The sequence below is a fragment of the Desmodus rotundus genome, chromosome 1 (assembly GCF_022682495.2).
Source record: "Desmodus rotundus isolate HL8 chromosome 1, HLdesRot8A.1, whole genome shotgun sequence".
NCBI lineage: Eukaryota > Metazoa > Chordata > Mammalia > Chiroptera > Phyllostomidae > Desmodus > Desmodus rotundus.
In genome coordinates, this window is record NC_071387.1 from 119,971,082 (window position 1) to 119,988,163 (window position 17,082).

A 17,082-nucleotide genomic window follows, 5' to 3' on the forward strand; every position below is an offset into this window, starting at 1 on the left:
CGCGGGGGTTAGTGCTCTGAGCCCAGATGACCTGCCCACCCGGCCCACAAGGAACTCGGAGTCATAGATCCTGGCAACCTGAGCCCTGGCAAAGTCCACCCTCACCCTTTCATTCATTCATTCATTCACTCATTCACCTCCTCATCAAATATGAGGGGGACCCCCCAAAACCAGGAATTTATTTATTCAAAATTGTGTATTTACTCTTACATGTTTAAACTTCGGTCACCTTCAAAGTACTCTCCATTTGATGCAGTACACCTATGGAGACATTTTTCTCCACTGCTCAAAACAATTTTTGAATTTGTTGATTTTGATGCCTTTTAGTGCTTCTGCTGGTTTTTGTTTCACCTCTTCCACATCAGCAAAACGTTTCCCTTTGAGGACTTTTTTTCATCCGGGGAAACAAAAAAAGTCGCTAGGGGTGAGATGTGGTGAACAGGGAGGGTGGGACATGGAGGTCATGCCAGTTTTGGTCAAAAACTGCTGCACACTCAGCACGGTGGGGGCAGGTGTGTGTGCACGTCAGCTGGGTCACTGACACGGACGGGTCCCTAGAACATTCACCTAGCGGGGGAAGCTTGTACTACAAGGGACCCACCCTGCAGAAGATAATTCGGGGGGGCTTTGGGGGGCCCTTCCTCATAGTCACTGAGTACCAGCTGCATCTTGAGTCTCATTCCAGGGCCTGGGGACACAAAAACAACGAAGGCCTGGTCTCAGTGCCATTTGGTAAGGCAGACGGAACCCACATTAACACCAGATCAGGAAGAGATATCTGTTCCCACACTGCAGGGCACAGAAGAGGGAGCAAGCAGTCAGCCCTGCAGGAAAAATTTGCCTGGTGACAGAGCCCAGTCTGAAACCAGCCTCTCCCCCTGGAGCTGCCCCTGTGAACCCAGGGCTCAGGGGTATCGAGGAGGGTGGGTGTTTAGGGACAAGCAGAGCTGGCGCTTCTGAGTGCCTGAAACCTCTACTGCAGGGAGAGCTGGCTCTCGGCAGGTCTCGAGGCCTGCCATGAGATGGACTGGTTTGTGGCCAAGGGCTAGAGGCCAGGTGCATTCCTGTGTTTGGGAGAAAGGAACCTAAAACCCTTGAGCTTCTTATTGTTCTCCACTCCCAGGTATGCTCCCTCTTCTGTTACCTCTCAGGGCTCCAGGTGCACAGAAAGGTTACCTGCCACTAGAGGTGAGATATGGCAGAGTCCACGTCCCCAAATGGAGGGATGGAGCCCAGGTGTCCTGCTCTCCAGATCCCATGTGCTGCAGACTCTCCACCTTCCTGCTGTCTGAGGAGGGGGCAGACAGAGAGAAGCAGGCTGATCTCAGCCCTGACTTCTCAAGGGCTCTGCCAGCGGAAGGAAAGCTCTCTGCCCTCTTTACCACAGGTGACGGGACAGCGTTGAGCCCATGTTCCTTCCTGGCCTGTAAGAGAAGAAAGCCGGCCTAAACTGCAGGTGTCAAATCCTGCTAATCTTGTTTCCCTTCTCCTTACCTGAAATGCAAGGAGGAAGGAGAGGAGGAAGTAGAACCTCTCCTGGGGCCTAGGTGAGAGGGCAGGAGTCCCAGTAACACACGCCCATCAGTCTTCCTCCCGGGGGGACCCCCAGAAAAGACAGGGGAGTGTTGAGTGTGTATATGAGAGTGGCGGCTTGGGGAGGCTGCAGATGAACCCACATCTCTGTATGTGGGTCCGACTCGGAAGCGGGTGGATAAGTTTGTAGGAACGAGTGACATGGTGCAGAGACCTGCCTATTGGAAATTTCTCCAGTGGAAAAGAACCGTCTGCAGGCTGTCTGGCCTATGGTCACTGACGGCTGTGCCCTTTGAGCGCCTCTGGTCCTGAGAGGAGAGAAGCCTTTCCTGAGGCTGCACGGGGAGTGGAGGCATATCTCCCACACCAGCAGCGTCCTGTTCTCCCCAGAGACTTTCTCCCATGGCGACGACTGCCCTGGCCCTGCCCTGGCCTGTGTTGCCCTCCACTCCAGCCAAATGACTTAGTCCCTCTTGGTGTCCCACAGGTCATCTGGAATGTTTGGGCTGAACTTGTCTGTTTGGAGTCTAGCCTCGAACCCTCACGCTGCAGTGCCAGTCCTGACAGGCGGGACATGGGCCTCCTTGCAGGACCTGGGTCTCTCCCTTTGCAGGGGCTCCAGGACTTCTGGTGGCTTCTGCACCTGGGAAAGGTTCGGATTTCCTAAGAACCAAGGACTGGCTGGGAGTCAGGTTGCAGGAAGGGCCTGGAGCTCAGGTTTCTGCTGGTACTGAGGATCCCAGTGGCATTAGGGGACAGTTCCAGTTCTCCAGCCTTTGGGAGCCTGGCCCTATCCCCCCTTCACCAGTCCTAAGGCAAAGTCCTGAGCTAGGTCGGAGTGGTGGGATCTGCCTTCATTCTCCCCAGCAGCCTGAGGCATAGAGGAAAGACTCAGACTTCACCTTGGTCCCACCTGTCTGGCCGTATGACCTCGGCAGGGTTCTTTCTCCAACTGCACTTCTTTGTTGGCTGGGGGCATTCAATGGCTGTAGACAGTGGCCCAATGTCACCAGATGTCTGACTTCTGGCACTCAGCAGGCCATCGGTACACCTTGACTGAGTGGGAGTTCCATGAGATCACAGTCTTAATCCCTGTGCCCAGAACATTGCTGGTTCTCCCTGTCCCAGCACATGACAGGCACTGGATAAATATTTGCCTGGTAAATGCAATGACTCATTTAATCATTGCCACAGTCCTGCGAAGTAGGAGTTACATCACCACCACACTCGTACGGCAAAACTGAGGCACGGAGGATAAAAGTCAATTATCAAAGGTCATATGGTTACATGAGGATTGAACCCAGATGGCAAAACACCAAAGCTCTGGCTCCTGACCCCTATGCCCGGTGGCTGGGGGAGAGCTGGGTCCACTCCACTACGGCGCGATGAGTGTCCTGATCAGCTAGGAACACGGTTTGGGGGCCTGAGGCAGGATAGTAAGAAGCTAGGAAAATTCCTCCACAAGTGGATGGGGAAACGGAAACAAGATAATTAAACGAGGCCCCCAAATTTGAACAATTCACAGACAGCTGTTGCAGCAATTTTCAACCAGGGCCCCCTGTCAACCGGTGTCCCTCAAGAATTTGTAAACACACAATAGCTGACTACTTAGTCAGGGGCCCTGACTTCTTTTCCTTGAGATTGTTAAATGAAAACAATGGCAACAGCCAATAAAACAATAGCTGTCTGGTGTGAATGAATAAAAAATTATATCTATTTTTGTCAGATTGGTAAAAATACATATTTTTAGTGTGCTGCAGGATTTTAGTGATTAGTTATGTGTGCCATGAGATGAAAACGGTTGAAATCACTGAGCTAGTGAATCACAAGCCCTTATCTTCCCTAACCAAGGACACTTGAGAGCAAATAGTTTATACCTCTCCTCCCTAACCAGGGCACAAACAGCTCAATCACCCCGGCCAGAGAGACAGATACCAGACGACCATTGGTGCCAGTCAAACCCAAGGGTGAGTAAAGTCTGGGAAACAAATGACAAAAAACCCGATTAGAGCCGAACAAACATAAGATCAATGTAAAGCAGCGAAGCTGAGCAGAGAATGACCCAACACTCCCCTATACACTCATTTTAATTCATCGGCATATTAAGGAATGCACCTGGAAAGCAGATAACTATTCTGCTGAAACCCTCCCCTGAGACTGTTAGGTCGGAGTCGCTCAAGAAACCAGCCAGACGCAGCGAGCTAAGGAGCAGGGTTTATTAGCGGGAATAAGAGGGAAAAATAGAGCCAACTGAGGGAGGTTAAGACTTGCTCAGTTGTTCTTAGGGCAGGGTTTTGAAGTGCAAAAACCCACGAGGGGTGACTAGTTGAGGTGTCAGCGTCCGATTGGCTAGAGCTGGTTGCTGGGTACCATTTCTGCTGACTGTTCTTGCTACATCTTGTCAGGCTCAAGTTAAAGCTGCATCCTGTTATGCCGGATAGCCGACCCCAGACCCCAATCTTAGCCAGGCATCTGTTTGTGCTGGGTAGGGTCGGCAGGCAGTTTCCCAGGCAGGCATTTTCCCAGGCTACTGTTTCCCACGGTACAGTTTCCTGCCTGGTGGTTTTCCATTTCTCCTAGGCCTACCTAGGTCTGTCAGAGACCGCCCCTAAGATTCCCTGCCCACCTGCAGAAAAGAGATGAAAATCCTCAAGACGAAGCATGCCAGCAGTTTCTCTCTGGGGCACACCCCCCTTTCCTCCCCCTCGGCGCGCATCTCCTAAACTCTAAGGGACCCCACTAGACTTGCAACCAGGGGAGCAGCGGAGAGCAGCTCGGCCCCAGGCTGACCCCCTGACCCCGTCTCCAGGGCCCCTTTTCTCTGACTCTCCAGAGAGCTGACAACAGCCCAGCATGGCTCACTCCTTTCCCTTAACCCGTCTAGGGAGCCAAAGCAGAGCACCGTCTAGGCCACAGGTGGCAGACACAAGGCCCGTGGGCGAATCTGGCCCTCCACCGTGTTTTATCTGGCCCGGCACCTTGTTTCTACCTGGCGGCAGCGCCGAGCTCTCGCTTAACTGTTAAGGAATAGTTACATTTATACAGTCCTAAATTACATTCGGCCCTTTGAAGGCAACCGTGAGGCTGATGTGGCCCCCGGCGAATGTGAGTTTGACACCCCTGGACTCTAGGCTCTTTCCTGCTGTGTCTTTTATCCCAGGCCCTTCCTTTGTTTCACTGTCCCCAGCCTTAACAAACACACTCTCACAACTGCACGGACTCACGCTGTGAACTCTTTCCTGCACGAAGTCAAGACCCCACACACCGTAGGCTGGCCCGAGGCCCACTCCCTCTGGGCCCGATCTCGGTCTGGTGACAGGCCCACACTCAGGCCCGGCATGGCTGGTGCCCAGTCTTCCAAGCCCCTGTTAGGCGTCCCTGGACCCTCCTGGCCTCTCTCCTCTGCAATGAGAGCACAGCAGTGCTTTCCCCTAGAGTGGACAGGAGGCATGACCGGATGGGGACATAGAAGGCAAAGAAAAAGTACCCGAGGAAAGGTCCACAGGCTCCTCAGGTAGCTGTGAAAGGCAAAGGGGCAGATTCCAGCATAGGACAGGGAAACTGGAAAAATGAGCCAGGCTGCTGGGTGGTCGAATCTCCCCTGCAGACACACTTTGGTGCTGAACGTGTGTGTGTGTGTCTTTTGCCTTTAGGAGTGGAGGTGGAGGTGGGGGTGGGGCGGAATAACCTGACCAAGGAGGGCTGAGCATCAGAGAGGAAGGGAGCCCTGGCATGGGAATCAGGAGCCTGCTTCACTGTGTGGCCTGGGCCTCCCACCCCGGTTCACTCAGCTACACGATGGAGATCATGCTGCCCCACTCTGTGGGCTTCTCTGGGCAGCACACAGGCTGGCCTGTTTGCAGATGAACAGCCTGCCTTGGGAGGTGGGGGTTGCTGTCACTGAGGTGATCCGGGGAAGGGTACCATGGAGGGCTGGACCTCATGAGCTGGGGCTTCCAGAAGACCACTGACTCTCTGAGAATTCAGGCAGAATTTGGGCTGATCACAGTCCACCTGGTCATCAGTCCTGTAACAGACATTTGTCCTAAATGCTAGGCTTCTGTCTCTTTCCTATTGTCTAAGCCACTCCAGTGCCAGCCTGTCTCCTCTCCTCCCTCCCCACCCGGGCCTGAGTCCCACCCTTTGCAGGCAGCACCTCCCTGAAGGCCCTGTGGAGGTGGGTAGGAGATGGATGCCACCATGTCAACAGGCCTTAGCTTTCCGGGTCTGGACCACTGCTCCAGAGCAAGCACGGTTGCAAGATGCTGCTCTTTCCTGGTCCCTGGTCCGTTGTTCAGGGCATTCCTGGTAGTTGCTGGGTCTCTGAGGATGTTCCTGCTAAAAGCTGGAGCGTAGACCCCACCCTGGACCAACAGGTTCAGCTCACTGCCATGTACACAGGAAGGGGGTGCACGCAAAAACAATGTCGTCACTCACTCTGCCGCCTTTACCCCAGCTGGCCAGTGTGTGTGTTGGGGTGGGGGGGGGCGGGATCAGTGAGTGTTACCGTCCTTTCCTTGCACGGAGAAAGCTGGACACCCAGAGATGAGACACATCAGTTAGAATTCCACCTCTTTTTGCCTCATGGGGCCCCACCTGTTCGGGGCAGCTGTCCTCAGAGCAGAACCAGATATGGTTTGCCCTGTCCAACCTGCCTGCACCTCATCCCCCATTTCTGTCCCACTCCTGTCATGGTCAACTGAGAGACCAGAACAAAAGGAGACAAGCCACAGCTCCTCCCAGCTCACACCCCTTCGACACCCACCCACCGCTGATCCACACACTGCCTTTTATTCACCAGTTCATTCACAGATTTTTGTGAAGGGTCTGTTACGTGTCAGGCACTCGTGCACGGGGTCAGCTTGCAGGCTGGCAGAGGAGAGGCAGTAATCAGAGAGGCACACAAATGAATATCCGATCAGCACCCTTCTCCAGTGCCATGGAGAAGGGACCATGGTTCAGTGCGGGTTGAAACACAGGACCCTGGCTGACCAAGCAGAGGAGGAGGAGTTTGCAAAGGGCCCTGAGCAGGAGCACGGGAGGGGGCACCAGAGGGTGGTAGGCCCGCAGAGAGCAAGAGAAGAGGGGTGGTCAAAGGTGTCACATGCTGCTGAGAAACGGCGTAAAGTGAGAGAAAAATGTTCTCCGTCGGGTAAAGCGCAGACTTCGTAGCGTGGCCATCAAGGCTCCTCATGGTCTGCAGCACTCATGCCTCCACCCCTCCCCTGGCCACCACGCAGTTGTTGGCACTGTCCTCCCTGTCTGGAATTCCCTTGCCCCTTCTCCTGGCAAACACCAAATGATCCCACAAGCCTCAGCTCAAAAGTCACTTCCTCCATGAAGCCTTACCTGACCACTATTCCTCAGGTAGAGCATGTCACTTACATCCTTGGTAGTCCCATAGCATTTTGTATGAAGCTCTGAGCACACGGCAGGCACAGTACCCTGGGCCTGCCTAATGCCCTTCTTCCCTACTGAAAGAATTCTTGATTTATTTGTTTTCTTTCTTTCTTTCTTTCTTTCTTTCTTTCTTTCTTTCTTTCTTTCTTTCTTTCTTTCTTCTTTCTTTTTCTCTCTCCCTCTTTCTCTCTCTCTCTCTCTCTCTTTCTTCACTTTTCTTTTCTTTCTCTCTCTTTCTTTCCCCTCCCTCCCTCCCTCCCTCCCTCCCTTTCATTAGTTTGTTCGTTCCTACCTTCCTTCCTTCCTTTTGTCTCTGCAATCTTCCTGGCCCCAGCAATGTATTGGCTTTTGTCTAATCCAATCATGATAATCCTATGGTTGACTTTTCCAGCCTCCCCAGCGTTAGGGGTGGCCATGTGACTCAGTTCCAACCAATAACAACATGAGTGTAAATCTGCAGAAGGCAGGGTTGGAAAACCTTTGCCTTCCACTCTTTATTCAGTCTTGAACACAGTTATGATGTCTGGAGCTCTGGCAGTCACCTTGAGACCATGAGGGAAAAGCTAGGAAAATTACAGAAATGTTGGCTCTGACGCTATTGGCCTGCTGAGCCAAAGCCAGCAGCAGACATATATTGGACTTCTTGTTTTATGTGAGAAACAAAACCTTTATTTAAGCCTTTGTTGGTTGGGTTTTCTCTTGCTGGTAGTTGAGTGCCTTCTTAATACCCAGCACTTTAAAACTCTTACAAAATTTGGGAGGGGGGGGTCTGGTAGATAGCAACGTGAACAAAATTAACTTTATCTCTGTGCCCCGGGTATCTTTCACACAGCGACCTTTCACCGGCCTCATTGTCCTTCGCAAGCATATCAGAGCCTTCCAGTCGGCGAGGGTCTATGTTCCATAGAAAGTAGCCATAAATATTTTTGTTAGTAATTGCCAGGATGGCATGACAACCCAGATAAACATCAAATTGGAGATAGTATTGATTATAAACAATCACCCATCACAAGACCCCAGAAGGTGGGGCCCCTGGCTCATATGGCCTCCTTCGTCTTGTCAATCATGAGTACCTGAGCTGTACTTTAGAAAAGTCCTGTAACAGGCATATCAGTGGGGGATCATCTCGGCAGAACTGCGGGGTCGTCTGTCCGCTCTGACCCCCATCATGAATTCTGCTACAGTTATGGAGTTGCCTGCGTCGTTTCTCAGTCCGAAGACGCCTTCCTTTCATGGTGGCCATGTCTTCTTTGCCCACAGTCAGACATTTGGCTACCACAGTCTCCTGCTCCAAGATTTACACAGCCGCCAGCCCTCCCTTACACCCCGGGGACCTGGCCTGTACCTTCCCCTCCTCCTTGCCTCTCACTCCCTCCCTGGTTCTCTAAGGCCAAGGATTGGGCCTCTACGTTGTCTCTTTCACCAGACCCCCATGCCTGCCCCCTGCCCCACCCAGGTGAGATCCTCGTCACGTCTCTCCTGAATCCAGCATGTACGTGCTGCTCACCACTCCCCAGTGGGCCTAACAGAACCCCACCAGGTGTTCTCTAAGCAAACTACACATCTTGGTCAACTCTGACAGCTCTGCCTTTTTGTCCGTCTGTAAAACTCCCAGGCATCTGCAAATGCCAACCCCTAGAACCCTCCTCAGTCTGCCCAGGACAGGTAGTCTGTCCCTCCTCAGACACCCTCCGCCTCTGTTCATAAGCTTGTAGCCATCTAATTACCTGCCGGTCCCTCCCTTCAGAACGGTAAGTTTTCCCAGTGAGAGCCAAGTGGTGAAACATTCATGAAAGGAGGTAGGAAAAGGGGAGAGCTCTGAGGCGTGTTCGGATCAGGCAAAGTGAGATGTTTAGGAAATAAGGTTGCTAAAGTATATTTGCTCTGGTTTCCAGACACCTCACCAACCTAGTCACCTTTCTTTTCTTTCTTTCATTCATTCATTCATTCAAATAGTGATTGAGTACCTACATGATAAATCTTATGTTAATCCTATGAAATATTATAATTATTCCTATCTTAGAGATGAAGAAACTGAGGCTCAGAGGTGGGCACTTGTCCAAAGTCCCAGAGTTACGGAGCTGTCGTGTCTGTCTGGCTCCTGGAGCAGGGATCTAACCCCCAAAGAGAGGGCTGCAGGGAGCTGGGGAGTTTATGTGTCCCAAAGGGCCTTACTCCCCTGGGCCCTGCTCTTGAATCCCCATGGGAAGCCTGGGCTTCGATGGATGGCACTTCCGTGCTACTTTATGAGATGAGGGGTGAGGGCCTTGACCAAGGCAGAGACTGTTCTGGAACCAGCTCTAGCCTCAGCCTGCTGCCTTAAGTGCCTGGCAGGAGAACTCCAGCTGGGCACATTTCTCAGATACAGACACCCTGGGCTACACCCCTAATCCCTCACACCACACCTCTCTGACCCATAAGAGGCCACCACAAGGTTTAAGCCTTGGGAAAACAGGACAGCCCTTGCACAGGACTTGCTCCAGCTGGTCAGCCCTGCCAGAGGCACCCACTCCCAACTTCCCAGGTGGGTGCCTCCTCAGCGTGGGGACGGGGCAGGATGGACAAGTAGGGGCCAGAGGCTGAGCTCTAGGAAGTGGGAATCCAGCTGCCCACCCTTCCTTACCCATACAAGGGAAGCCTAGTGTGGGACAAGGAGGGCAGAGACCACGCTGCTTGTACTAGTCAGGTCAACTGGAATTGAGACCTGGGGCAGCTGGGGCTGCACGGCCATAGCTGGGGCTGCACAGCCATAGCTGTGGCTCAGTGAGGGAGTGGAGTAGCTGGCAGGGGCAGGGGGAGAGGAAGGAAGGAACTGGCATGGGTCCTGGGCCTAGTGGTGTAGTAGGAAAAGGCCTGGATAGAGATGCTGAAACAAGGGCTTTAGTCTCAGCTATACCATTGGTTGATTTACTGTGTGACCTTGGGCGAGTGTTTCAACTTCTCTGGACTAAGTTTTCTCATCTGTAAAATGAGGAGGTTGCATGTGATGATCTGGAAGCTTCCTCTGTGTTGAGTGTCCCTGCTTGAAGTTAGTGATGCGGCTAGATGCTCATGCCCCTCACTCTTCCATCTCCCACCTCACCCAGCCTCGCCTTCTTCTTATCTGCAGCCGTTTCTGAGTTCCAGACCTGAGTTCCAGCCCTGAGTCCTCAGGCCAAGGACTGGCGACTCTGGGTAATTTTCCGGGGCTTTATGGGACACAGACCTTCACGGTCGTCATCTCTCCTCCTTGGAGGCAGGCCAGGCAGGCATTTTTGTCTGAGAGAAGTGGAATGGAGTAGAGTGCCCAAGGCCACACAGTTAGGGAGGCACACGGCCGGCCTGCCAAGGGCAGCGCTGCCACACGATTCCCACGGGCCTGGGTTTGCAGTGGGGCTCAGCTGCAGGGCGTGGGGCTGTGTTCCTGAAGAAGCTCCCCAATATTTCTAGCTCTGTACTTCTTGAACTACCTGCAGGGTAAAACGTGCCTGTGAGAGTGTTCATAGCTTCTGGCCCCTGGTTTCCAGAACAAGGTTCCCTGGCATGGTGCCTGGGGATTCCTCTGCCTAATGACATTCGGAAGCCGCTGTTCTGGAAGATGTGGGGGGAGACTAGGTCTCCCTGCAAGCAGGCCTGCAGAGATTGGTGGGGTGCCACTTGCAGCCTGGAAGGCTCCTGGATCCGCTGGGGTGGGTGGCTACAAGCAGCCATCTGGAACTGGAGGCCCCAATGCCAGGAGTTAGGTTGTCCTCTGGAGACTTTAAAAGGGGCAGAAGGCTGACCTCGACACCCTCTGCAAACCGAGTGTGGACAGCCACGTGCCCACTGGGCAGCCCAGGCCAGGAGGGAATTCACAGGGCTACTTCCTTCTCATGTGAAACACTAATCCCTCTTGAAAAAACATGAGGCATGAGGCCAGAGTTGTTTGAATTTCCTGAGCTACGGCATCTTTTTTCTCTTGGCAGAGGCAATGCTGCCGAAATGATTAAAATAATCCTGTTAGTGCCATGGATCTGTATGAGAAGCCCGATCAGGTTTCTTCCTCGTGGAACGTGATACCCCAGAAGCAAAGGGCTTCTTGTAGGCCCCAGAGAGTCGCCTCTGGGGTGAAAAGTCTCTCTGAGCTCGAACGTGGGCAAAACTCCTCCCCCAGAAATGCACTCGTGGCTGTTTGGGAAAGAATCTTGTGAAAAAGAACCCTGAAAAACAAAACGACTGGTGACAAGAGGTCGGCCCATTGTCTTTTAGGAGAGAGCTAGTGCCCCCATCTCACCCACTCAGTGGAGCTCTCTGAGCTTTTGCTGAGATCGTCCACATGCAGAATGCTAAGCAGGGAAGCCCCTCCAGCTCTCCTCCCCTCTCCTGGGAGCATTCCACCAGTTTCTCTCATACCCAGACGCCGAGCATTCATCTTTAAATATCAGAAAATATAACACTATCTCCTTTCCCCTTCATTTAGCTTGTTTAATACTTAAACCAACTTCAGAAATTGGGCCGGTTCACCCCCATTTTACAGCTGAGACACTGAGGCCTAGGGAAGGGGCTGATGTGCCCTGGGCCTCAGGCAGATTTTCACGAACTCAAGTTGCTTAAGCTCCAAAGTCCCCATTTGCTGAAAACAATAATATATAAGAAAATTATAACTGAAAACACTATTGAGTGAGTTTTAACTTTTCTGTCATTACAAGCCATCCATCTGTGACTTTATATAACAAAATGAAACAACTTCTGGGTAACTGTACTTGTAATCTCACACGTACAAAGAGGCCCCACAAAAACAAACAAAAAAAGAGGCACTCCAAATGCATCAGCCACTGCCAAGGCCTCTCAGGGACCAAGTGGCAGGATGGACGCTCCAAGGCGACTGTCTTTCCTTGCACGTCTTGCTGTCCCTCCTCCTGCCGCTCCAGTCTTGTTTCTGCTGTCCTCCAGGTAACGGGTTGGCACGTTGTACCTGCTTTGTTTATCTGCAAAGGGGGGTGGGAGGGGGATCAGATATGATTGGCATGTTCTTACTTCATATCACACTTAGAAAAAAATAAGCCTGTAATCTCTGTTAAGCAGCATCAGACTACCTCGTATTGTAAAAGGTAGAAATTACATGGGGATGTATGTCAGCTCGTTCAAAGGGAAACTTAAGCCAGTCAGCGATTTCACAGATGGATGGGCTGCCCAAGAAAGCGGTGAGCGCCCGGTCACCAGATATGTGCAAGAGACTGGAAGACATTAGTTGCCAAAGAGGCGACTCCAAATATGAGGAAGGGTGTGTTCAGGCAGATGCTGTGTAAGATGGGTCCCCAAGAGTCTGTGGGGACAGAAGCTTAGAAAGATGCTGTATGTGAGTGAACGCAGGAGACAGGGTCACAGGATTGGGGTTTGGGCAGGAAGGGGCTTCGAAGCCTGGACGGCCTTGGCTGGGGGGCATAATGTCAGCTCAGTGTCGCATTTAGGGCTGGTGGTTGTCACCGGACTCCCAGCTCTTCTCTGCTCCGTTGTGAGTCTTTCATTCTGCCCCGTATGCGTCACCTTGCTCACAGGTGCAGGATGAGCTGGGAGCGTCTCGGGCCCAGCCTGGCCCCGGCCGGAGAGAGTGTAAGGCAGCTCCACCGGCCTGGGCGTCTCCAGGCAGGATCCAGGAAGAATATCTCTCACCACCTCACACCACAGGTGCTGCAGAGGTGGAATAAGATAAGGGAGGGACCTGAGAGTCTATCCCCTTGGCGAATTGTCAACTAGCCTCCACACCAGAGCAGGACAGAGCCCGAGTTTCCTCGTTTGTAAGATGGGAACTGTGGCTTGGGACTGTGTGGGGTTTTTGGTTACATCTGTGGTTCTCAAACTTCAGCCTTCATCAGCATCACCTAGAGGGCTTTTGTTAAAACACAAGGGTAACACCTCCCCATGCCCGCCCCGAGTTTCTGATTCACTGTACTTCAGAAGGGTCCTGAAATTTGGTATTTCTAACAAATTCCAACGTGATGCTGATGCTCCTGGTTTGGGGACCCCACTTTAAGAACCACTAAACTAGACCAGTGGGTGCTTGAAGGTGAGTCAGCTAGGAGACTGCCAGCCCCTCGAGGCCAGAGACCAGCTCTAACTCACTTGCATTTCTGCTAAGTGACTGCTCAGCACAGGCACGTAAGATGCTCTCAGTATGTGCTGTTTGAACTAAACATTAACGGATATCATGTAGGCTCCTCCTCAAAGGCCCTTTCACAATAGTCCTCAGTGGGCTATGGTTGCCATGGAAACAACCAGCAGCAACCAGGCAATTTGTGGAACATAGGCGTCCTTTGCCCCCAGCCTAGCAGCACTCGGATAAGAATGTGGAGGGGGAGCAGGGAGGGAGGGTGTGGCTCTCAAAACCCCCCTTACCTGGACACCCTCCACGCTCTGCAACTCACCCTAGCTCCTGTGCGCAAATCCAGGAAGGGTTTAAACTGGTTTCATAACACAACAGGAACAAAGAGAAAGGGGTGGGAGGACGTAGGGAGTAGGAAAGAGGAAGGAATTGTGGTCCCTGAGAACCACTGTATACTTGGCCACTTCACACACTAACCTTTTTAAATCTGTGGGTCTTGTTACAAGCTGTCTGGGTTTTGGTTGCCTTAAGATTGGAAACCTGATGTGCTGTTGCCAAGGGCTGTTTGTTCTTTCACTTCAGGGAGGCCTCTTTGAAATTGTTGAACTTTGGCTGTGGTTAGAGGGACCTCCAGGTGTGGGGGTAGCAGGAAGGCTGGGAAGCTAGTCTGGGAGAGTTATTTTTTATACCTCAAGGAGTCAGGCTGGTCATCATCTGGGCTTCACCCTCACAGCAGCTGCCCCTCCTCTTAATCTGCACCCTTGTTTGGACCCATCTGAGCTGTACTATAGACAGCCCCGTCCCCTACCCCGGTTTTGGCCAAGCTGACCCAATAAAGCAGTGGTTCTTAAATTCCAGTGTGGGTAAGAGTGAAGCTTTTCTAAGATACCAATTTCTGCCTTGCCTCCGGAGATTCTGATCCAGTGGCTGGGGGTAGGGATGTCCTAGGAATCGAGTTTTAACAGTTTTAACGAGCTTTCCCATGCTCATTCTGATGTAAGTGGGTACATCAGCCTGATGGAGGTGGATTGCCCTGTGGGTCGTCCAGGGCCTCTGCCACCTCCTGGACTCTCATGGTCCCTTCTGGAAGCTTCCAGGTTGCAGTGACTTCTTGTCCAGTGCCCCAGCTGCTTCTGCCCTCTCTTTTTCTCAGCTGTTCCCTGGGAGCAATTTATCTAGTCCCAACATCGCCGTGTACAGACGGCATGTCCACAGCAGCACCCAGTTGGCAAGCTCACCCTACAACCAGCAGGGCCACACACATCTGGCTGAAAAGCCCAGCAGCCAGGGTCTCTGCTCTGTTTTACTAGGGCCTGGCTCATGGCCAGACAGGAAGCCTGAGCTAGGAGGCTTTGGGCAGGCCGAGCCAGCTGCTCCTGACATCAGAAGGGAACTAGGATACCTGGGGTCTTTTGTAAAAGAGGTTTGGGCAAAAAGTATCCCATCTGAGGAGAAAGAACACCCCTGCACCCCATCCGCGTGCCCCCCTTCCCATCTCTGCCTTAAAAGATCACACCTTCCCTGTGAGTCCTTAATGTAGCGGTACCTGTACCTATGCCTGGACAAACCTTCTTCCACTTCAATGGAGAGAGCCCCCCAAAACAAAGCAGGGCCTTGGACAGGCCACAAAGTCCTTGTCCTGCAATGACCATAGTCCAGTCCCCTCGCTCCTTCTCACCCAATCTGGCAGGACTTGAAGGCGGAGAGACAGAGAGACCTGACCTCTAACAGACCCGCCCTGGAAGGACCAACGACCACTACTCTGGAGACATGATTTAAAGGAGAAAATACTCCGGGCCTTGGAGGGCTGGAGAGTAGTGAGGGCGCCATCGCTTCCGGAGGGACCGGGACGACTTTCCAGGGGTAGGAGAACTGGTAAGACACAGACATGTAAACATGGAAAAGAGCAACCCCGACGGCTCTGAGGAATCAAATGCACAGCATGTGTGAGAATCCCTCCAGTTTAGCTGGAGCGTAAAGTTCCCGGAGGAAAATTAGGAAGGGCAAGCTGGAGAGACAGGTTGGGGCCAGGTTTTGAATGCTTTTGCATTCCAGACTAAGGAGATCCACTCCTTCCATTGTGAACCTGATGTGAGGACTGAAACCCAGTTAGGAATTCAGCCTGATCCTGGGCAGTAGCTAATCCAGACGGGGGTAGGGGCAGGCAGAGACCCCAAAGGAAGTCTCTAGAGAAAGCTCGGTGCACCAGACCCAAGGGGAGACTGAGCATCTGTTTCTTTTCAGTCGTGCTGGAACTCGGAGACACAGACAGCAGCGTGTGGTTGCCAGAGCGGAGGAGGGTGGGGAGGGTGGTAAAGGATAAAGGGGACCAGGTACCTGGTGATGTTAGAGCATTTCACTGTGGGTGGTGAGCACGCATTGCAATATACAGGTCATGTATCACAGAAATGTATATTTTTAAAAATAAAATTAGAAAAATGAGTAAATCATGCCAGGAAAGAAAAAAAAAAGACCCTCCAGGGAGAGGACAGCTGCACAAGAAGAGACCTGTCATCATGGGGGTGGCGGGCTTGGCCGTGCCCCCGAAGGGTGTTAGCAATGTCAGTGTTCGTGGACTTTGCTTTTAGGCCCAAGTGACAGACAAAGCAAAGAACACATATTCTGAATGTAAACATTACCAAGCTCAATAATGAAAATGTCCAGGTTCAGACGGCTGAAGTTGGGAGGCAGAGGTTGGGGTGCAAAGGGAAGGCAGGAGTACTGGTAGCTTCACTGTGTAGCCTAGTGTGATCCTGCCGGCAGTGGACGGACTAGGAAAAGAAGGCCTCAGGCTTCCTTCAGTTACAAAGGTGACTATCAGAGGGAGTAAAGTAGGCCTATAAATGTATTATGTTGAAAAGTGTGTGCATAGGGGAGGCAGGCTGTGTGACGCGGGACAACCCAATGACCCAACTCATCATCAACAGGACTCAAGAGATAACAGCTAAAATGTAGGACAATAGCCACCCACAAAAAGTTGCTTACCAGCATGGAAATGAGGCCAGAAGGGCTAAACAAGGCAGTAGGTGACTCTTTCTGGGCGGCGAGTGTGAGAAAGAATGGCGGGGAGCTGGCAGGAGAACGGTGCCTGCAACCCCACACATGTACAGTTTGGTTTCAGAAAAATGAAGTGGATAGTCACTACTTAGGTACTGAAAGCTAGTAAAAGAGTTGGTTCTTTGACCAGTGACAACGTTATTGGATATTTAAATAAGTACTTACGTATTTGGCTCAGAATAAGTAAACATTCTTAAGGCCTGAAGGGAAATGTAGAAAGGGCACACAGGGATGCTTCCCCTTCCCCGGTCCCAGTTCTCCCCTGGAGACAACCAATGTTACCCTTTTCTTTTTCTTTCCAGAGAGGTCATGTGCATCCAGCCGAATATCTATACACAGTAGTTATGTTCTTCCTCCCCTTTCCTGGCCTGCTGTTCATTACTTCGCATTTTTCTTTTATCAATGTATCTCAGAGATGGCTCGGCATCAGCAATGAGCTTCCCCGCGTGTCCTTTTTATAGCTGGATGGCATTCATGTTTGGATGTAGCAACAACGAATGGCAGCGCCTATTTCCACGCAGCTCCACCGCCACTGTGTCATCGAACTTCTGGACTTTGTCATTATCAGGGGAAAGATGGTATCTAGGCCAAGTTTTAATTTACATTTCTTTTATGAGTGGGGTGGAAAAACTTTTCATAAGGTTAAGAGCCATTTGCATTTCTTTTTCTGTGAACTGAAGATGATTCATTTCTTTTCCCCATTTATGATAATCAGGCTCTTTCTATTTATTTAGTAGGGGCTCTTTATTACAGAAACTAGTCCTTTGACCATTAATAATTGCGAATATTTCCTCCAACTATATCATTGACTGTCGTTCTTTTGACTTGGCCTGTAGGTCTTTGTCACACATTGTTCTGATTTTTATGTAGGCAGATTTCTCAGTCAGTCTTCTCCTTTATGGGTTCTGGGTTTTACATCACAACTCAGAAAGGCCTCTTATAGATTAACACAAATTCTCCATGGCTTTTTGTAGGCCTTTTCATTTTTATTCTTGCTCTCTTTTTTAAATGATTTAAATATTGTATCTGTC

At 51.5% G+C, this 17,082-nt stretch overlaps 1 protein-coding gene and 1 long non-coding RNA gene across 3 annotated transcripts in view; one reads left to right on the forward strand and one right to left on the reverse strand.

Moving 5' to 3' along the window:
• Window positions 1-402: 402 nt before the first annotated feature.
• Window positions 403-2,724, reverse strand: LOC123480858 (uncharacterized). The gene is made up of 3 exons (XR_006656991.3): window positions 2,447-2,724; window positions 1,177-1,424; window positions 403-688 (listed from the first exon to the last, which is right to left on the reverse strand). It is a non-coding gene; the product is annotated as an uncharacterized lncRNA (long non-coding RNA).
• Window positions 2,725-9,368: 6,644 nt separating this feature from the next.
• POR (cytochrome p450 oxidoreductase) overlaps window positions 9,369-17,082 on the forward strand; it is a 72,113-nt gene continuing 64,399 nt past the window's right edge. Inside the window, exons 1-2 of one of the 2 annotated variants that reach the window (XM_045204623.2) lie at window positions 9,369-9,457; window positions 14,685-14,869. The gene's annotated coding sequence lies outside the window, so the exon portion shown is untranslated. The remainder of the gene's footprint in view (window positions 9,458-14,684; window positions 14,870-17,082) is intronic. The other variant, XM_045204624.2, reaches the window with a different exon arrangement.